General features: G+C 42.4%; 1 pseudogene; it reads right to left on the bottom strand.

Moving 5' to 3' along the window:
- Positions 1 to 12,594: 12,594 nt before the first annotated feature.
- On the bottom strand, positions 12,595 to 13,002 carry LOC124988002 (60S ribosomal protein L32-like; annotated as a pseudogene).
- Positions 13,003 to 23,063: the final 10,061 nt, after the last annotated feature.

Genomic DNA, 23,063 nt, shown 5'->3' with positions numbered 1-23,063 from the left:
CCTGCAGTTTGACAAAAACTCAAAGGCAGGCAGAGGAGGAGGAAAGCTTTACAGTAAAGAAAGGGAAGGCTTCAGGGTGCCTTGATTGGAGGCTGTTGGCCGGGGGAGCTGGAGTTGGGCTACCTAGGAGCCTGACATCCTATGTGATTGGCTAGAGGTACATACTTGACTTCTTTGGTCCTAAATTGAAAGCAGAAAGAATGATTAGGGAAACGATGAATTATTCATCAAGTCACGGTCACTTGGGACTGATAGTTAACAGGGTTATGGCTTACCTTTCAGGGTCACCAGAGATAGCAGACTGACTTTCTGCAGGTCTGACTTACAGCAGGCTGGCTCCCCGGGTGTGTGCTGGAGTTAAAGGGTTGCTTTCGCCAGCAGGTTTTGGGTCAGAGCTATTTTTCACATGACCTGGCGGCTATTTGCTTGTCGTCTCTGGACAGTACCACCAAACAAGTAGATCAACAGATAAGGAAAGTAACTGAAGAGTCAAGCCATCTTTCTGTGAAGAGAGTAGAAGTGGAATTTCACGAATATGGGTGAAAATTGAGATCTGTAATTTCCTGTGTTTTACTGCTTCTTGACGACTTGGTTTATTTGGTCATGTGGCTTCTAGATCTGATTCTTTCATGCTTGTGGTAGCAGGGACCCAGGAATCTGCTGCATGGAAGGTATTTTAGTCAGGTTTTACATCTCTGTGACCAAAAGACCTGATAAGAACAATGTAGAGAAGGAAAAGTTTTATTTGGCTCACAGTTTCAGAGGTTCAGTCCATGGTTGGTCAACTCCATAACCCCATGCCTGAGGTGAGGCAGAACATCGTTGGCAGAAGGGTGTGGTGAAAGAAAGCATCTCAGGACACAGCAATCAGGAATCAGAGAGAGAGCCCTGCTCCAGGGATAAAATATAACCCCCAAAGGCATGCCCCCTGTGATCAACTTCCACCAGTCACACCCTACCTGCCTACATTTCCACCCAGTTAATCCATATCTGTCGGGGTTTCCGGGACCCCCAGCCTTGAGCACGGTCAAGATGGCGCCTGGCACTGAGCCAAAAGCGGCCAGCTATGCAGTAAACAACCAGCGAATTCCAATGATTGGCTAGTTAACGATGTGATTAGAGAATGCCCCCCCTCGTGTACCTATTCTATGCCTGCAGCTGTCCGAGCGTTTACCTCGTGTACTCTCCCCTGATTGGTTGAAGTGTATATAAGCTTGATGGGTGGAGGAATAGCGGAAGAAGCTGGGAGTAGGAGCAGAAGCTGAGAGCAGAAGCTGAGGGCAGAAGCTGAGGGCAGAAGCTGAGGGCAGAAGCTGAGGGCAGAAGCTGAGAGAAGAGGCTGAGAGTAGGGGGAGAAGCGGAGAAGCGGGACGACCGGAGCAGGCGAGAGTTAAGCGGAGGGAAAGAGAGCAAGAGAAAGAAAAGAGAGAAGAAACTGAGAGTAGGAGCAGAAGCTGGGAGTAGAGGTGAGCAAGCGGGCGTGAGCCGGGCGGGAGAAACGAAGCGGCCGGAGCAGGCGAGAGCCGAGCGGGAGAAGAGTAAAGTGCAGGAGAGGGAAAGAGAGCGAGAGAAAGGGATAGATAAGAAGGAAAGAAAGGAAGACTGTACGCAATATACTTCCAAAGCTTCAGACGTTTGTCGTGTCTCTCTCTGCGGGCAGAGGGAACGCGATACATATCAGGGAATTAGTCCACGGATTAGTTTATACCTCTCATAATATGATCATTCCACCTTTGGAAATTTTTGCATTGTCTCATATGTGAGCTTTTGGGGGACACCTCAGATCTAAATCATAACAGGAGGTAAAAGTGCTCCTAATCCCTCCCCTGGGAAGAGATAGTGTCCTTGGAGACAAGGGCAAATTTGATTTGGGAAGAATGGAGAAATAGGAAGGAATCTTGTCCTTAACCATAACTTTAATTTGGGTTAAAATATTTTCAATTATTCGTGTAATGTGAGAGTGTGATTCCAGTTATCAGCACTTGATCAGATGTTATGTGAGTCTGCTCCAGCTGCCATAACAAAATGCCACAGACTAGGTAGCTTAAACAACAGACACTTATTTTCTGGAAGCTGGAGTTCAAGGTGCTAGCAGATTCAGGTTCATTCTGAGGCCTCTCCTCTAAGCTTGTAGGTGCTACCAGCTTGCTCAAGTGCCTTACCTCTACTGTGCTGAGACAGAGTGTGCACTAGACCTCTGTTGACTCTGCTTATAAGGAATCTAATCCTGCCAGATAAGGGGCTCACTTAATTTAACCTTAATTACTTCCTTAAAGGCCCTTTCTTTAAACATAGTCATTGTGGACTTCATATGATTTGGGGGAGACATAAACCTTTAGTACATAAACTTGCCTAAAGTCTCCACAGTTATTCACCCAGGACTCCCACCCAGGAAGTGATCAAAATCCAGACCATCTGAATATGAAGCGCTTAACCATTATGCACTTTGCACTATCCCCCAACTACAGTTAGCTTTCTTGCAAATACTCCTTTGCTGCCCACTACTCTTTAGGGTTGACGTGTCTGGTGCTGCAGGTTCCCAAAGGAATATGCCCCCCCTAAAATTTGAACTAAATTTAAAAATAATTAAGTTCCTTGGACAGAAGACAGTAGACCTAGAAGTCAGAAAAGAGACATCTTGGATCATACAAATTGTTTTTAAAAATTGTTTATGTCATTTGCCATTCATATAACCAAGAGTTCGCTGGAAAAATTATTTTTATACACAGGACAGGCATAGGATAACATCTCTAACCTGCAACAAATCCCTACAAATAGATTATTTTTAATGGGCAATTAAGTATAAACAGGCACTTCCTAGAGAAATGTATCCAAAGGGCCAATGCATCTACAAGAAGATGAACAAGCTCATTAGGATTTAGGGAAATGAGAGGTAATCATAATGACCTATTTTCATTCATTAGATTGGAAAATTTGTAAAAAGAAATAATTTCTAATGTTGGCAAAGATATAGGGAGATAAACACACTTGTACAAAGCTCCTAAAGAGGGGAACTGCTATATTTTTTTAAAGTTATCTGTTCATGTATTTTGAAATGTAAATACATATGTGATCGGACCTATTATACAGCATTTGGGACTTTTTCCTATAAGAAAAAAAGCACCAGGATACAAGAACGGGAACATTTATTGGAAATGGGGTGTTTATTGCAGCATTGTTGTATTATGAAAAAAAGGAAATAACTTAGAGATCTTTCATTTGGAGAATGGCCGGATAAATGGAGTATGTATATGCTATGAAATATGATATACACATTAAAATAATGAGTAATATATTCTTCTGGCCTGAAAGGAATAGCAGAGATGCTGGCCCTGATATAATCCTCTCTCGCTTAAACTGGGTCACATGGTCACCATTAGCAGCAAAAGAGACTAGGGAAACAAATATTTGGATGTTCCAGTATCCCAAGTGGAGGCAAACAGGAGAAAAGGGATTTGGGAATGGCTTTCTGATTAGTCGAACAAGTGTCCTCCCTTCTCCTGCAGGGACAATGTCACATGTTTCTTGGTAGCTCTCACCATGCATTAGCAAAGAACATGAGACATTGACTCTCAATCATTCTGGAGTGAATAATTAAGGAAGCTTTAGATAAGACATCTTGAGCATCTTGTCGCAGAAGCCTGAGAAGAAGAGGCACAGAGGAACTGAGTCTGGAGCCCAGTCAGAATCTGACAACAGAACCCCATCACTCCTTAAACTAGAGACCAGGTGACTGACACAGCATGTGCACTGGCCTTTCAGAGAACCTGGAGCCCTTCCAGAGGGATGCTGCTTCTCCAGAGCTGAAACTGGGAAGTGGGAGCGGAGGACCCTGTAAAAACCCTCTGGGAGCCAGCCCGCCGGGAGCTGCGCTTCTGCTCCTCTCAGGGCTGGGACAGGATCTCAGCAGCAATGGAACTAGGCTGCTGTTCCGAGGCTTCCTGAGGCCAGGTTTGCTCAGTGTTCTCACTTGCAAAATATTATAAGCCTTAAGGTACTGACACTGCAGAAGCCAGATGGTAACTCCCATTCCTGTGAAACACGCAAGTATGGTAAAGATTACAACTTCAAATAAAATCAAGCAACTTTGGCCAGCTAAAAACCTAACATAAGAAGGATTATGTCACCAAGCCCAATCCATACCACATAGGCCAGAAAAATGAGCAAATGTGTGCAGAGCCCTCTTGGGTCATAATATAGAAGGTCTTGTTGAGAAAATCTTTTTAGAGTAAGTCCTGTTTTCTCCTTCTTTCCCTGGGAAAACAACAAAAAAAAAGAAGAATGTACCTTTACAGGGAGAATTCCACTCGAGGTTATTTTACTGCTATGGAGGTGGAGAAAAATAATCTAAAACAGATAAAAGCATGAATCTGGATAACTCTTCTTTTCTTTTTCATCTTAAAAACCATGCACTTGACTAGCACAAGCCCATGTAAAAATGCCATTCAAAATAATGATTTTATATTCTCTAAATCCTTGGGATTAGTCACCTGGAGAGAAGATCATATATCAGCAAATTGTTTTTTTTCCCCCCATCAGACAAGGTTATCCGAAGCAGTTATTAAATAGTTGATTCAGTGCCCGTGATCAGAACATATGAGAGTTTCTAGAAGCTGAATGACTCTATGGCCCCTTTAAACCTGGGGGATCTGAAGGCAAATAACAAGTACTTCTTCTTCTCAGTGCCAACAGTCATGTCTCTGGCAGTTTGTACCATGTGGGTTCCTACTGTTATTATTGTTGTGGATTTTTTTAAAGAACTGTTTTAAGTTCTAGAAACACTAAGAACTTTATTAGCTGTGAGGAGGAGCAGAAGATATTAGCCAATGCTGGTTATTTACAAGGGACATTGGAATAATGTTGTGCTGGAAAAGGAACTCAATGGTAGAGCACTTGGCTGGCATGTGTGAGGCCCTAGGTTCAATTTCCAGTCCAGTGCTGCTAAATAAATAAATAATAAAAATAATATTGTTCTCAAAAACATTAACAATAGGGCTGGGGATGTAGCTCAGTTGGTAGAGTGCTTGCCTCAAAAGCATAAGGCCTTGGGTTCAATCCCCAGCACCGCAAACACACACACACACACACACACACACACACACATTGACAATAAAATATGTTAATATAAATCTTAAGGAAAAGATAAACCAAGTCTCTTTATAGATAAGATCTTTATAGATAAGCCCTAAGCATTTCAACTAACTTCACAAGTTTTACCAATCAATAAGGAAAAAAGTCAAAGTTTCCATCTTCGATAAAGGGAATACAGTGGTTTCCTCTATCCAGACCTTAGTTTTGCAGTTGCTATGCCAGCGTTTTCCATGTGCGTGACTGGAAGACCACACTGCTGGGCAGGAGGAGGCAAGGATGCTCTGAGCACTTCACCTAGGCTCTGCCTTCCAGGTGAGTGTTGTCTTGCTCTTCTTCATGGACTTCCACTGAAATGATACTGAAACAAGGGACAATAAGTCTATAAGAGTTTTGGGTGAAGTAGGCCAGAGGTCACACTGATATAAAATCAGAGCAAGAGATGAGTGCTTTCTTCCCAGAAGAAATCAGCACCATCTGTATGTGTTTCCTGGGGCTACTGTAACTAAATAACACAAATTGGGTGGCTTATAACAGCATATTTTTATTCTCTGACATTCCTGGATGCTAAAATCCAGATCCAGGTGTGAGTGGCTGGCTCCTCCTGAGGCTCTGAGGGAGGCTCGGTGCAGGCTGCCCCTAGCTTCCAGCACTGTGGGATCTTCGGCATTCTTCGTCTTGCAGAAGCAACGCTCCAGTCTCTGTGGTTATGTGTGCTCTCCTGTATTGTGTCTGTCTCTCTCCTCCTGGATGAAGGGCCCAACCTGCTCCAATCCAACCTCATCTTAATTAATTACATCTCCAATGACCCTATTTCCACATGAGGTCACATTCTGAGGCACTGGGGATGAGAACTTCAACTTGTCTTTTGGAGGACTCAGTTCAAACCACAGCTCCATCATCACCTCCTGACTCGCAGATATCTTTTCTGCTCTGTCTCTGTCTACTCCTTCTGTCTCTCAAGCCCATTCTTTACCATTCACATTTTCCAGACTCCTTGCCAAACTGACTTCTGCCAGCCAGTGGGGGGCCCTGGTAAGTAACTGACCCACGGAGCAAGGAATAAACATGGGTATTCCTCTCCTTCTTCCTCTCCTTTGGACAGTGTCTCCCACAGGAGCTACATCTGCTCCATGATTCCAGTCCCTTCTAGGGGACCTGCTCCAGCTGGGAGGCCCTGCTCTGGAGTTTTAGCACCCAGCAGCAGGGGGCCTACACCATCAAACTCTGGAGACACCAGCCCTTGCTCTGCTTCTAAAATCTGAGTGCTTTTTAAATCTTCTGTTTGCTCTGTCAGCTGTTCCAAGACCTTTATAATTAACTCGCCTAATTAAATTCCCTCTATTGAACTACCTGGCATAAATTCTAGTTTCCTGACAGGACCCCTGACTGACACAAGCTTTAAAAGATGCCAAGCGGTGAGTCAACCAGTAAAGAACAGGAGTGGGTGGGGGCAGACCCGAGGGCAACTACTGAAGGAGCCTCCAAAGGGATGGAAGGGCAGACATCAGCGCCCCTACTTCTCCCCAGGAAATACAGCACAACCTTCAGAGGTTGGGCATGTGGGAAACAATAGTTAGAAATGTGGAAAATCCTTTATCTTCCTTGGGTAGACAAGATACTACTCATAGCTGAAAATGTGACAAAAAGGGGCTTATGCATGTTTCTAATGCAATGCTAGTAGCCACCAAAAGAACTAAAAACATCAGTACATAAAAGCAGTTGTCTCTTGTGACTTTGACTTGGGGTAGGGGTAGGAATGGGATTGTTTTATTTTATCTCTTTTGTACCATTTGAATTTTATTAAACTTGTGTCTCTATTACGTCTTTAATTTTTAAGCAATCATTTCCCAGATTTGAGTAGGTCTTTGAATAGCTAAGGAGCAAGCAATTTAAAAAGAATCTCTTTTATGTCTTAGCCTTCGGTTAGGCAGGGAAGATGAAGGGTAAAGAACCAAAAAGCGAGGAGAATTTGAAATCAGGCATGTGAATAAATAAGAATGCTAATGACACTATCCATTAATTAAATAATTGCATAATTAAATAATTGTAGGTGGGGGAAATCCACATAAAGTATCTTTCAAGTTAGGAGAAATGCCTCTTTTTCTTAACATGGCTGTTTCTGAGGATTACAGTTTCCAAGTACAATTTAAAAAAATTTTTTTTTAGTCACAGATAATACTTTTACACATAATACTTTTATCCTATTCATTTATATTTGGGTAGTGCTGAGGATCGAACCCTGTGCCTCACACATGCTAGGCAAGCACTCTACCACAATCCCAGTCCCTGTTTGTGGGTACATTTGATTCAGTTTTTAAATTTTTTTTTCTATTTCTACCCCTACTGATCAAGACCTCTTCCACATTAGCAGATGCCATGGAAGACTCCTGAGCCAAAGGGCTCCAATCTTCTCTGGATATTTATAATATGCCCAGGCATAGTTGCATACGCTAAAAAAGTAGTATTGCAGTGATTAGAAACTGTCCTCTATGATAGTATGGTGTGGGTTTTAAGAAGAAAGTCCACAGGTTTGGGACAAGCCTACAAATGAGTTCCACTTCAGTGTTGCCATCTACTACTTCTATAACCTTGGGCAATTTACTGCAGTCTCTGAACTTCAATCTCCATTTCTGCCAAATGGAGACAACAATATTTAGTCCACATACAGTTGCCATAAAAAATGAGATAATATATGCAAGGAATCTGATAGACTGCCTTGCGCAGAGGAGTGCCTCAATAAAATACATTCATTACTGATGAGGAAAGAGGTCAAATAAGGCTCTACAGATTAGTACATGACCAAAAGGGTCATCAAGGGAGATTCTCAGATATCAATAGGTTTTTCAAAGTACTGACTTGCTTATTAATCCCTACTTCTACCCCAGGCAGTCAAAGCATGGGTATTTGACTATTGTACTGAGTGTTTTAAATAAGCTGAAGACAACAGAGACAATCCCAGGCAGAGTCAACCCTCTTTCTGTAGCTCATTTGCTGGTTGTGGTTGCAGGGAACAGACTGAGATGTGACATTTTATTGAGATGGACTGGGAAAGATGGGCATCTTTGACCATCCTTACAGTACCGTCAGATTCAGGGTGTGCCTGAATCTGGGGCTCAACTTGTAGTGAGCTCCTAAAAGGAAAACAATAGCCAAACTGGTCCAGTAAGGGGACCCAACGTAGATGGACATTTGCTTCCTAATTTCTACATTATCCCCATCCCTCCTGGAGTCATGCAGACAAAATGGAAGAGGTTTAGGACAAAGAATGAGTGAGTGAGTGAGTGAGTGAATGAGTGAGTGAGTGAGTGAGTGAGTGGAAAAAAGTGGTAAGAGTCTCCTGAGCAACTTAGTAAGCCCCTAACATCAACATTAACAAAATTCTTAAGGGAGAGGACAATTATCAGTGTAACAGGGGGCTCACCATTAGCCTTGGAAGTACTGCTGGAGTCAAAGTTTCTGGCATGCCGTCTGGAAAACTGGTGAGGTGGACCCAACCAAAGTCTCCTATGTGAAATTTATTTTAAGAATTAAAAGAATGATTCGGATTTATTGACATGGCCATTAAAGGTGAAGGTGGCTTTGGTGTTCTCCTTAGAATTGTCTACTGTTTCCAGCAATAACAGCAGAAATGTCTGACTGCAGGTGGTCCTTGATGCTCTCAAATGCAGGTGGCAGCAGCAATGTCCTGGGTGACCAGGGACAAATACCTAGAAGAAATGGTACTACCCAGTAGAGGGTCTGACACAAGGAAGAGAAAAAAATCAGGCATGTCATTTGATAACTATTTTAATCTATTTTCTGTTGCTATGACAGAGCACCTAAAACTTGGTAATTTATAAAGAATAGGTTTATTTTGCTTCATGGCTTTGGAGTTGGAAAAGTCCAAACTCAGGTGGCCTCATCTGCTGAGGGCCACATGCTACTTCCGCTCATGGTGGAAACAGAAGGGGAGCAGGCACACACAAGAGGCAGAACACTGGGGGCTGCCTCACTTTGTAACAAGTCAATCTCACTCAACAAATCCAGTACTAGGAGAGGGAACGCTCACTCCCAAGAGGAAGAAGGCATTAATCCCTCTTAACGACCTAATTACCACTTAAAGGCCCACCTCTCAACACCACGATGGAATCAAATTTCAGCATGGATTCTGGAGAGGATGAACTACATTTAAACCACAGCAATAGCCTCGGTTATCAGACTTGTTCATTATCTCTGTACCACCTAGAGAGTTTTTCACAGGGTCTATTCCAGCAGGCAGCAAAATGAGATATGCAGCATATCTGGAAACTTCCACAGATACAAGACTGTTCTAGAGCAGGAACCCCAGCAGGCTGGAGCACAGAGGACCCGCATGGGTCATGACTTGCAGAGCCCACCAAGCCAGCACCTGCCTGAGGTGCAGTGAGCCAGGGCACACTGATCTGTCAACCCACAGAAGCCTGGCCTGGCCTAATGAGCAGAGAGAAGACAAAAGTGGGACAGACCTGAATGGAGACTCAAGGGCTGAGCAATACCATTGATATTTTCCAAGATCTGATTAGCATAAATTTGGACCAATAACTTGTCCCAAGAGCTATATAATCCCCTAAACTAGAACACTCAAGTGGCAACCCCTATCAGGACCCCTCTCACCTGTGGAAGCTATGTCTCTTTTCTTCCCACTTAATTAAATCCCACTCTTTTTTTTTGGGGGGGGGGGCGGTGCTGGGGATCGAACCCAGGGCCTTGTGCTTACAAGGCAAGCACTCTACCGACTGAGCTATCTCCCCAGCCCCCTAAATCCCACTCTTCTATACTTACTCTTCCTCATCTGTGAATTTCAATCTTCAAAGTCACAAGACAAGAACCCAGAAAAAAAGAAATTGGTGGTGAGCAGCTAAGGTCTTCTGCGACACTGGAGAGCATGGCCTTCCATTAAAAGTTACAACACCTGACTCTGATAGCAGTGAGGAGAATTCAACTTTGTAGGCCATGACCCTCAGAGCTCAGGCTGGCACGCATATCCTGTTGTGATTAGCTGCTAAACACTAAAGTGACCTTTCTCTGCAGCAGAGGCCTGTACCCGCCAGTGGAAATGGAGAATCTAGTTTCATCTCAAACTCCAGTTTCACTCTGCTACCAAGGACAAGGCCTTGTGTAAGCAGTCCTGAGACAGGAAACTCTTCTGCATTCCTTCGATGTCTGCTGACATTGGGGATTTATGAAAGACCTTGTCTTCCCTGATAAGGTCATATTATTTGATTTGTGTGTTAGTTAGGTTAGGATAGGCTTTGACAGTAGCAGTAAAACCCATAAATCTGAATAGTTTAACACAGTAAAGGTTTATTTCTTGATTACATAATCCCCAATATGGATTGAGTGGCTCTCCACCATTTTGAACACTGGAACATTGGCCTCTATGGGCATCATAGAAGGAAAAAGAGAGCCAGAGAATCCATGGGGTAATTTTAAAAGCCAGCTCTGAAAATGGCTTATCTCACTTCTGACTACTTCCCATTGACCAGAACGAGTGCATGACCCTCCCTGACCATGAGGGCTGAGAAATGTAGAGGGCCACCTGATCACTGGGTGAACAAGAAGCATCTCTGACACATCATTCTTTAAATAACTCATTTCTCTAAATAGTTCTTTTATTCAATGCTGTTGTTCAATGTATGCATTTGTGTGTCTGGGTTTGAATTAGTCAAGAAAGGAGAAGTGTATTAATCAAAGTTAAAAAAGAATTAAAAACCAGTACCAGATGCATCTTCTTCTGAGGCATCTCAGTGTGATTTATCTAGTAATGAGTTAAATGTTTGCTGTGTATTTACCACAGGGAAAGAAAGAGTAGCCTTTATGTTCTTAGCAACAGCTCAAAAAGCTGCCAACATTAGAACCTATTTGTTTTATTGAGAAGAGGGATTGTTGGCTGGAACACAAGGGCTCCCCATTACTCTTTCTGGAAAAAGCAGTGGGAACTTTAACTTTTCTCTGGACAGTTACCAACATCTATCAGAAGAAACAAGAGTTTAACATCTCTTTCTGAAGGGCAGGCAACACTTAGAATGCCTAACAGTTTTCTTGGCCTCTCGTGATGTCAGCAACGGATAGAGATCCAAATCCAAGTTCTTTTGTATTTCATAGAAGTGTTAAAGCAAATCAACCCTGTGAACTGAAAACAGCCAACTGGCCCGACCTGGAACACTAAATGAAATTGAAGTTTGATGGCGCCAAGCTAAAGAGCCAGAGCCGAGGCCGATGAGGGTTCCCCCCACCCAGGGCTACTTCTGAGTTCTGACAGAATCATTGTGTGCAGAAGAGTTCATGTCTCTGCACTTGAGTTAACTCAAGGTCAAACTTGAGCCTCTTAGGCAGAGATTTTTCCTTGAAGAACAACTCTAGAGGTCAGGATGAGCTAGAAATGAATCTTCTAGTCATCTTTTTTTCAAAGTTGAGTTTTCTAGAATCTTTATCTTACTCAACACTGCTTGAAATTTACCACATGAATTCCTTCAGTTTCAGTAGATTATTCGCCTCCTCTAATTCAGAGGAATGGGTGAGAAATCTCTCTACTCTGTCCAGACTGCCACAAGGTGTTCAGATGAACATTCCCCACTTGGTGCCCCTGTGTTCTCCACCTTCAATGCCTCGCTTCCACCTTCCCCACACCACTGAAACTTCTTTGGCCACTGCTATGACTGCTGCCCAATCCAAAGCAGCCTTGCAAGTCCTCATCTCATTGGTTCTCCCCTTGGCATGGAGTGCTGCTGGTGACTACTCCCTCACTCTCTGCTCTACTGGTTTCTGAGTCCCCTGATTTCTAGTTCTCCTGCAACCTCCCGGGTCTCTTTAATCCCTGCTCTTAAACGTTGCCAGGTACCACACTTGGCTGTCTTGTTAATTCATTGAACAAGGCTTTCTTGAATGAGAAATCTCTTGGTGGAAATGCTAGACTCTCAGCAGCTCAGACTGAAAATGGGCCTCAGAATTGGCACAGGAAAATCAAAACAGAATAAAACGCACTCTCGCCATCAAGGACCTATGCTCCCAATCTCATTTAATGGCCCCAACATCTACCCAGGGACCAGGCTGAATCTAAATCAGTGAGGACTCCTCTTTGACTCTCATAATCAAAAGGTCACCAAGTACAGTCAAATCTCTGTTCTGACAATCTTCTGTATCTGTTGCCTCCTTTTCTGCACAGTCACCAGCTTAGTTCAGCTTTAATCATGTCTCACCTACATTGTTGGCAATAAATCTTTATTGTTCATCTTGATTTCAGCCTCACCCTCCCAATCTCTTCTGCACAATACTTCTAGAATTATCTTTGAGAAGCTCAATATGGTCACACATTCCCATGAAGCCCTCTCTGTAGTTTCCCATCATCTCCTTAGGAGGCTTTTCTTGAGCTGATTCTGTGTCTCCTGTATGTGTCCTACTCCCTCCCACACAAATCTTTTTTTTTTTTCTTTGATGGTTTTTATGGTTTTATTTAAGCACACAAAAAATGTGCCCATGAACTATCTATTCGTTTTCTTCACTGCACAGCCTGGCGCTGGGACTGGGGACTCTGATGGCCAGTTGGGTTGCTCTTTCCACGATGGCTTTGCGATTCTTGGAGGAAACATTGTGAGCAATCTCAGCACAGTAAGATCTGTTGCACATGAGCAGCACTTCCAGTTCCTTGACGTTGTGGACCAGGAACTTCCGGAAGCCACTAGGCAGCATGTACTTTGTCTTCTTGTTACTCCCATAACCAATGTTGGGTATCAAGATCTGGCTCTTGAATCTTCTCTGCACCCTGTTGTCAATACCTCTGGGTTTCTGCCAGTTGCGCTTAATTTTGACCTATCGGTCTGACTGGTGCCAGATGAACTTCTTGGTCCTCTTTTTGACGATTTTGGGCTTCACAAGAGGTCTGAGGGCAGCCATGATGCCAAATACAGATGGCGGCCACCTCCATAGGCAGCGCTGAGGAAGAGCCCTCCCACACAAATCTTAAGTCCAAAATTAAAAATCACCTTAGAGTTTCCCTGGGTATTGACACTTATTAAACTTCCAGACAATACCAAATCCTTTCACTTTTATGATTCCAGTTCTCTTATGTTATGGATGTAGCTCCACTTTTATACTATGGGCCTTGAACATAAAAGCAAATTGACTTCAGTGCCCAAAAGGCATATCAAATTTAATATGTATATATTTAAAAAAAAAAACAAAAACAAAAAAAACCCTGCTCTTATCTATTCTTCTCTATCTGTGTTGCTCAAATCAAAAATCTAAGAGAAAAGCAGATCCCCCACCCCCGCTTTCTAGCAAGTACAAATTATCTGCCAAGATCACATCCACCATGTATTGTGAAACAGCTTACTTGCCTCCATCATTGTGGTTCCCTTTGCAGTTCATATCTCTACTCTAGACTTCTTAAACCTGCTCAGCAGGTCTCCCTGCATCCAGTCCTTCCCTAGCCCTTAGGATCCATTCTCCTCACTATACCAGCATTCTTTGAAGAACTTAAGTCAGATCATATCACTCCCTACTTAACATTCCAGTGTCTTCCTGGAAACTTGCAGGAAACTTCGAACACTTTCAGAGTCCTATATGAGGCAGTCACGAGCTTCTCTCTCCCCAACCTCCTGCGTCCGTGTCTCCCTCGCCCACTGTTCTCCAGTCACGCTGACTTTTCTCCACGTGTCCCAAACACACCAACTTCACTCTCACCTCAGATCCCTTGCAGTGGCTCTTCCTCTCCATGTGATGCCATTCTCTCAAAAGCTGGCTACTTTCTGATAGCAGGTCCTGGTTTACCTATCAGTTCTTCAGAAAAGGCTTCCCTGATCCTCAGTGCTGGAAGTAACCCCACATCACCATTTTATTTGTGTGATGGCTCTCGTCACCTAACTTGTTCACTAGATGAAGTTTTAAAAACTGATTCTCTCTCCCCCATGAAAATATAAGATCCACAAGGGCAGGAACTTGTTCATGGTTGTATCTAGTGATGGTATCCAAGTTATTTAATAGGTATGGAATTGACTCCAACCCATCAGAATGGATGCCCATCTCTAACCACTTGAGTAGCCTTAGTTAGAGTAGCAACTAGATGTCAGCCTTCCAGTGCCCATTTTTCCAACAAATCATGGCTTTCTATAAAGGGCAGTCTAATGTATGAATGAATAACTCAACGGTGCTTCTTGCTTAATTTCATTGTTCCATCATAAACACACAGGTGTGTATTACTGAAGAAGAGTTTATTGGGCACCCACCATGTGTCCAGGTGTGCCTGATTTGTGCTCCTTGTAAGGTTCCTGAGCTCCTCACAGAGGTTAATTCTGTTTGGGGACTGTGTTATTTCCAATTTTATTTGGACTAGTATCCTGGAATTTGAGTAGAATCTGTTTTCTTCCAAAGTCCCTAACATCTACCTGTTGTGCCATCCATGGGTACCCAAGACCCAACAATAGCGAGAGTGGCACCAAAATCGACTTCTGAAACTGAGCCCAAGTTCAGGCAGTACCACATACCAGTTGTGAGTTGTCAGGTCCTGAGCAACTCGCTTAACTTCTCTGAGTCAGCTGCTCCTTCTGTAAAGTAGACACACAAGTACAAACTCCCTCCTGGGGCTACTGAAGGACTGTTAAAGAGCGTGCAGGCCAGAGTGCCCACCCAGCACACTAGCATGGAGATCAGGAACTGTTGGTTGCCTCTTGCTCACCCTTTGCTTCGGAGTTTCTGTGAAGATTGGATGACATGATAGATGTGCAACTGCTCTGGAAACCAAGGGGATTGTTCAGATTTTCACTATTACATCCATCATGAACTATCGCTAATCTGAAAATGCAGGTGGCTTCTTAGGAGTCACTGGGGACTGGAAAGGCACTCTAGGCCTTGCAGGGACAAGGCCAGCATTCCAGCTGAGGAGGCTCAGGCTGCACTTTGCTGAACTGAGCAACTCTCCCTAGAAACACCAACATTCCCAGGAAATCTGCTCACATGTCATACCAGGCCACACAAAACTGAAAAATAGGCCTGTCAATTACCTACACAGAGAGAAATTTTCTGCTGGATTCAACATTTCCCCAATAACAACAGCCAGGGCGCTTTCTCTTTTATCTCTATCCCAAACAAATATCTCACCATTTACTTAAGACCCATGCTCACCTGGGGTCTGGCTTCCCCTGGCTTAGTCTGTCTCACTATTCTAATTCAGCCAGGCCTTTTCCAGTTCCTAAAATTCTGTCTCTTCTGCCTTCACCCATCATAGGACCACTTCACACAAAGGAGCAGATTGTGCCTGCTCATTCCTACAGGGCCACATATTCTCATAATGCCATGTGGTTGTACATAGAGCCCCAGCCAATTCATACCCACCTGCAATCACACCCTCCCTCCAGGAGACCCTTCAGTACCTCCATATAGTCAGCTATCCTGATCCCAGGAAAGACCTAGCAGAGCCCATGAGCCACCATGTGATTCTCAATGTGACTCACTGAGTCTTATCAACACCCTCTATGTCATGGCTTCATCTATGTCAATCAGCTATTCTCTTAAACTAGGTACTAAACTTTTGAACTCATTATTAAAATATTTTGTTCCCTCTGAATTCATTGTGTTAGAGCAAATCCCTGGTCAAAGCCTCTGGTTGCTCAGGTTTTCCTTAAGAACAGTGTAGGAGTGCATTCTGAGTAAATGTCTCCATTCAAGATCCATCTGCCACTTACAGGCTCTGAAACCTTGATCAGTCACTTAATTTCTCCAGGTCAGCATTTTCCCATCTATGAAACTGAGAATGATGATGATGGCAATAATGGTGATGATGGTGGTGATGGTGGTAATGAAGGTGGTGATGATGAAGATGCTGTTGATGGTGATGGTGATGATGATGTTGATAATGATGGTGATGATGGTGGTAATGAAGGTGGTGATGGTAATGATGATGTTGATGTTGGTGATGATGGTGATGATGGTAATGATGGTGGTGGTGATGGTGGTGATGATGGTGATGATGGTGATGATGATGATGGTGATGGTGGTGATGATGGCGATGATGATGATGATGGCAATGATAGTGATGATAGTAATGTTGGTGATGATAATGTTGATGATGGTGATGATGGTGGTAAAGAACATGGTGATGATGATGATGGTGTTGATGGTGATGATGGTGATGATAGTGATGATGGTGGTTAATGATGGTTGTGATGTTGGTGATGGTGGTGATGATACCTCCCTCACAGAATCGTCAAGTAAATGCCCATGAGGTGCTCAGCACAGTAAACTACACACGCATAGTAGGTGGAGAATAACTGTCCATTTTAGTGTCAGTATTACTGTTCAGTCAAGGAGCAGGCAAACCAAGGCCCCAGTGCCCAATCCATCCCTACACCTTTATTTACATATTGTCTATGACTGCTTTCATACAATTGCAGAGTTGAGTTGTTGCAACAGAGACAGTATGGCCTAAAATAGTTAAAGGTGACCCTTTACAGAAAAAGTTCAACAACCCTTGATTTAGCCTGTTCCCCTTCTCCTACAAACCAGGTGCTCAAACCAGCATTAAAAACTACTGGAACAGAGGTTACTTGTGGCCTCCCATACCTGTTTTTCTCTTCTGTGGTAATTGGACTCTCTTGCTTTTAGCTACATATGACTGCTACATATGACTATGTCCCAAAAGAATCCTGGCCTATAGGATGTAGTTTGAAGTACTTTATGCATCTTTTGGAAAGAATCCTTATAGGACCTCCCTGACCTCCTTCTTGAAACCTAAAATGCAAGTGTGAAGGCAAAAACTGGAGCTGGAACCATATTTCAGAACATGACTGACCCTGAGAATGGAGGTTATTTGCAGCAGAACTGTGAGACCAGAGAATCCTAGGTCTCTAAGCTGCAGAACTGCATGCTAACTTGGTCTGCATCTTGTTTAATTTGCACATTGGACTTTTCTACACTCAGTGATGAAGTTAATTCTAACAAATAAACTAGATGAACACATTTAGAGGAACAGAAAGCTTAGGGTTAGCCCTCAATATCTCCTGTATGATACTACCTTTGGAAAAAAAAAAAAAAAAAAACTCTTGTGGTAAATTTGGTCCTTGGATAAATTGGTTCTTGGCAGCACAGAATCACTTATTCTTGCAGAAGGCCAAAGTAACATTGCACATGTTTTATATTTATTCAGGAAAAAGGAATAATACTCATTCAAGGAAAAAAGATTTATTAAAATGCTTATTCAGGGAAAAAAGATTAATTTGGATTAAGGATTAAAAGAAGATGAAAGAATAAGCAAAAGAAGAGGGGCATTAAGTCCGAAGAGAACATCCAGGCCTTGAACTGACATGGGTTCAAGCTGGGTCTCTGGCTCACACTCCCAGAGAGACTGTCCCCTTAGACACAAGACTCAAGCTGGCAGAGACAGGGCAGAGATGGAAGGACGTGCTCATATTCTTAAAGATGAGAAGACTGACGCTCAGAGAGGTTAACCCCTTCAGGGGTCACACAGCAGTGCAGACCTAAGCCCCTTCTGATCCAGCTCTCTCAGCACACTCTCCTGGATGAAGTCCTGGAGATGGAGTGTCTTCCTCCCTAACAGGCAGACTGAGAATGCACAGGAGACAGGAAACCATCGAAGTTTCTGCAGAAAGAATCTCTGTCTCTTGGGTTCTCAGTCTGTTTGGTGACTCAGTGAATAGTCCTGGAAGATGCACATTGATGAGTAGAGAAAGGAAACCTAGGACTTTACAGAATGCCATGAAAATCCCTGACAGCAGAGGAAAGAGAACACTAGTATCCTGCCAAAAAATTAGAAAAGAAAGGCTGTGTCCAGGAAACTTGTGAACTTTCTTTTTGGTTCACACCTCTTTCCTTTATGAACCTTCGTTCATTGTTACTTACTCAGTTACTAATCACAATTGTTTCTGGGAGGAATAGTGAAGGGGTGTGTTGGTGACAGCCAGAAGGTCAAAGAGGCCACACAGAACCCTTTCTCAAATTCAAACCACTGGAGCCCAGAAGCTTCACAGTTGGAAAAACCTCTGTTGTTCTGAGGGAGGCTGGGCCACTGTTTGCCATGGTTGTGCCAGATCTGTTTCCAAAGTTAACTTTTGCCTTCCTAAGTGCTTCATATTTTCGTACTGTTATTGAGTGTATGTGTGTGCACAAGCGTGTGTTTGCTTAACCTGCACTTATTGTATGCCAGGCCCTGCATCACATACTTAAGTATACAATGCCACACTTAATACCTAACTCTATAGGTTATGATCCCCTTTTACAGATGAGGAAACTGAACTAACACAAAGTAACCTTCCTGAGATTCCAACTGAATTTTGTTCATTAAAAACTTCTCTTTAAATCGCTACTGTTTTTTAAGAATGGAGTGATGGGAAATGTATATAGGATCAATTAAGGAAAGGGGAAACTGTATAAAATATTCTTTTGTTTTCAAAGTTACCTGCTAATTTATATTGTCTTTATTTTCAATCTGTGGCTCTGATTCACACTTTACCCATTGATGTGGTATCCTAGAAACATTTTATCCATGTTTCAAAGAAACTCTTCCTTATCATGAAATTCCTCCATTGTTTTTGATAGTTTCTCATGAGATCCTGACTAGGACTTGTAGAATCCCAAGAGACTCTTCCCTGTAACCTGGAGACCAGCAGTTCTCAAATTTTTAAGGTCTCAGGACCTCTTTACATTCTAATAATACCAGCCCCTTCGTATACTTGCACACAACATCTTCACCAAGAGTAAGCCATGTTTTTCAAAAGTCAGTAAGTGTAAGGAAGTGTACATTTCTACAGCTCTCTTTCATGACTGGCTTAACATAAGACAGCTGGGGTCCCATATCTTCTTCTGCGTGTAATTTGTTGTGACATGTTGCTTTGGTTAAAATATGTAAAGAATACCCAGTTCTATGTGGACATGTAGTTGGAAAAAGAAGGCATATTTTCATAATTTTTCAAATATTTGTGGATATTCTTAATACCCTACCCAAACTTATCAAGTGGTAACTTTAATGTTAACAAGTGGTAGTTTCTTTTTCAAAAGGTCAATTATAAATGGAATTTGAATCCATTATCATTGACCTTTTAATATTATTTTAGTTTAAACTCCATTAGACTATTACCTTAGTCCATTTTGTGTTGCTCTAACACAATACCACAGATAGGGCAATTTATAAACCACAGAAGTTTATTTGGCTCATGATTCTGGAGGCTGGAAATTCCAATAACAAGAGATCTTGAGGCCTTTGTGGTACATCATTCCATGGTGGAAGGACAAGAAAGCAAAGGGGGACCAAATTCACTTTTATAGCAACCTAATGTCCAGGTAACTGGTACCTGCCCTAATGATGACATTAACTCATTCATGAAGGTTCTGCTTCTCATTAGACTTTCCACCTCCTGTTGGGCCCCACATCCCAACACTGTGGCACTTGGGATTATGTTTCCAACACATGAACTCTTGGGGACACATTCAAACCACGGCACTGTGACACATACACGATTCTGCAGCATCAAGCATTGGTCATTTGGAAATTCATTGAGTAATTCAGACCATTTCAATGTTGGCACATTTCATTATGAAATAACGTCCCCAAATTATGTTTCTTAATATCCTTGCAAATCTCATCAGAAAAGTTCTGGAGTTTAAGGAAGTTGTCAAGTCCACAGTAGAAGATTCAAGTTTTTAAAACATCTCATTTTCACTTGAAAACTTAAATTTTATCATTGACAACAAATATGGTCAATCCTTTCCCTTGAAATGCAAAGTTCACTTAGTTCATTTACAAGACAACAGCTGCCGTTTATCCAAGTCTGAATAACCAGTTTTCCTGTCAGTCATTCTTTAAGAAAAAATGGTGCTCCTGAGCAAGCGGCTAGTCCATCTCACAGCTGGACCACTGTGCAGGGCTTCTTCCCAACCCGCCTCGGTACTTCATGTGCAGAAGTGCTGTTTCACATGCACCTCCCTCAATCGCTTCCTGTTAGGCCCCACATCCCATAGTCTACAAGCAGGGGGAGACAGTGAAGAGCACAGTGACTGTGGACACTGTTTGGTGCCACCACCCTGACTGGCCCTGAGGCACTGCCAGATTTACCTTCCATGGCTGTTGTACTATCAGTGTCCAGGCCAACCCTGTACAAAAGTAAAAAGCATCTCATTGTATTATAAAATAGTCTTGACCTTGTGACTGCCCCTTCCAGGGCTTGGGGAACTCCAGAGTCACCACTACAGCCAACCTAGGAACACTCTTTCTGTCCCTGTTGCTCCCACAGTGAAACAACTGACACACTCTCTAATTGCAGCATTTAACCTATCGGGTTAATTTCCTTTTCTTCCAGGAAAGCGGGGAGGGGAAGACATTCATAAAGCCTAAGTAGATGAGGCTATTCCTGGGTAATCAATCTGGAATAAAGTCAGAAGAGAAGGGACTCCTAATTAAGAAATGCCAGTATCCCAACTCCTGATTTCTACTTCCATTACCAGACTGGGGGCAGGCAACTCGCTCTCTCTTAACAGCAAGAATGTATGTGTGACGGTTAATTCTGTGTCAGCTCAACTGGGCTATGGGATTCCCAGATAGCTCATGAAACATTATTTCTCTGTGTGTCCGTGGAGCTGTTTCCAGAAGAGCATTTGAATCAGTGAACTAAGCAGAGGACCACCTTCCACATGGGGTGACATCAGTCAAAATGTTGAGAACCCAGAAAGAACAAAAAAGTAGAGGAACATGAATTTGCTCTCTTTCTCTGAGCTGGGGCATCCATCCTCTCCTGCCCTCGGATACCAGCACTTGGGGCAGGTCTTCCGGTCTGGATTGCAACTACAGCAGGCTTTCCTGGGCCTTCGGCTTACAGACAAGACTGTGGGACTCCTCGGCCCCCATGATCATGTGAGCCATGGTAGATCTCCTCCTATATTTCTCTATATATACTATTTGTTTTGTTTCTCCAGGGAACCCTGACTAATAGAGCAGGTGACAGTTATTCCCTTTGGAAATGGAGAACTCATGGATGATCACAAGTGTGAACCATAAATTTTCTTGCTGAAACCTAGCCACAAACAGCACTCAATACTGCTTCTCTCTCTCTCTGTCTCTCTCTCTCTCACACACACACACAAAAACAAACAATATAATATATATTTTATATATATATATATATATATATATATATCTCATGGCTCTCTTGATACATATATAGATACAAGTATATATAGTATACATACATATATGTATATATATTAAGAGAAACATATTATATGTGTGTGTGTGTATATATATATATGTATATATATCATGTCAGGTTTCTATGCAGTTAGAAAAGTTATTTTGCTAGAACCATTTTTTATAAGTATTCCACATCACATCTGTTAGGTTTTACTAATTAACAAGCAAATTAACAAGAAGATTGAGGATATTATAGATACATCTTTTTGTTAGATTGGAACCACTGCTCCTTCTATTCATTATTTTCTGCATCAGATCCATTTCTGAACCAAGTTCTAAGCAATTACAAAATATTCTTTTCTGTTAAGTAACAACAAGCATGCAACATGAAGTATAAACTCAAAGGACTCTCTTAACACCAAAAGGAATAGTTCCTCACAAATAAGCTCCTTGGGTAAAAAGATGAGAATCATCAGCTCCAGTTCATCACAGGCAGTAGAACCAGTTCTAAATTCCTGCTGTAGAATTTGGTTCTCCAAACTTCCTGACCTATCAGGGAGGACAGCATCTCAGATAACCTTTTCCTGTACTTCCTTTGGTTTAATTTAGTTTGCAGAATTTGTGCAGTTAAACATAAATTGAAACAACTGATCTCTGAAACTCATCTGTCTGTGAAATGTGATGATTTGAATTCTCATTTGTTTCCCAATCAGAGCCTGGTTCTTGCTATTCGTTTATCATCTCGCCATTTCGTGAAGCATGATTCCGATTCCCTGCTCCGTTCTAATCCATTAGAAAATGCTTTCACTTTGTAATACAAACCTGAATGAATGGGAATGACAGCTCTCTCACCTCCGATAACCGTTGCCCAGGCTTTCTATGACTTGGGTGGCTAAGTGCCTGCTATGGACTGATGGTCACTATCATTTTAGGGAGTTCATTGGTTGTTGTTTCAGCTGCTGGTGTGAAAAAATGTTAAGCTATGTTGCCATTTGAGAACTTGATTTAGTGATGTTTTCAATGACTGCTTTCCATTTTCTGGACATTTAGTTTGACTTCTAATACCATGTCTTTAGTTTAAACCTTAAAAACCACATTTTAGATGCTTCCATAGCTAAGGCTGAATGCAAATATTCCTCCAGTCTAACTGAAACTACATATTTCTCCCTTTAGGAAAAGGAAGAAAAAAACCTGAAGAGACTGTCATAAATAATTTCACTTAAGTGAATGCTGAAATTAGGCACCACATTGCTTGGCTCAAGGTAACCTATTTGCAGCCAGATATGTAGAGTACCCACTGGCCAAAGCTTCGCCTTTTCCGAAATGGAAAGCAGGAAAAACAATACCATCATCTTTTAAAGTGGCATGTTGGACCCATCCCCAAAGTTAAATATACCTAGACAGTGAGTGCAGTCACTACAGCTGACCTTGGAAGAAAACGATGTTCATGGCAGCCCGTGAGCTGGGAAAGGTGATAATGAACTAGATGTAGTCATGTATTTCTGGCACACACTTTGGATAGTACAAGGAGCTAATTGCATTTAAGTATTATCTTACAATATGGTGACCCAATCATTTGGAAGATAATCAAAGTCTCCCTTTTTAGAAAAGATACCCTATTTTTAGCAAAAATTCATTTATTTTGCCCTGTGAAACTTCACAAACATTTGCCTGGACCAAGTCAAATTGTATGAATTTTTTCCCACAAATTGTCCTATCTATACTGTCAAACACTGACATGCCTATCAGTGGCCCCTGGGCTGAACTCTGAAGCAATGGATCCTGTTTTCCTCTTGCTCCTGGTAATCCTTGGTTTCGGGTA

This window comes from Sciurus carolinensis, chromosome 7 (genome assembly GCF_902686445.1).
Source record: "Sciurus carolinensis chromosome 7, mSciCar1.2, whole genome shotgun sequence".
NCBI classification, from domain to species: Eukaryota; Metazoa; Chordata; class Mammalia; order Rodentia; family Sciuridae; genus Sciurus; species Sciurus carolinensis.
The sequence above is the reverse complement of the archived record's forward strand: the minus strand, read 5'-3'. Positions and strand labels throughout refer to the sequence as shown.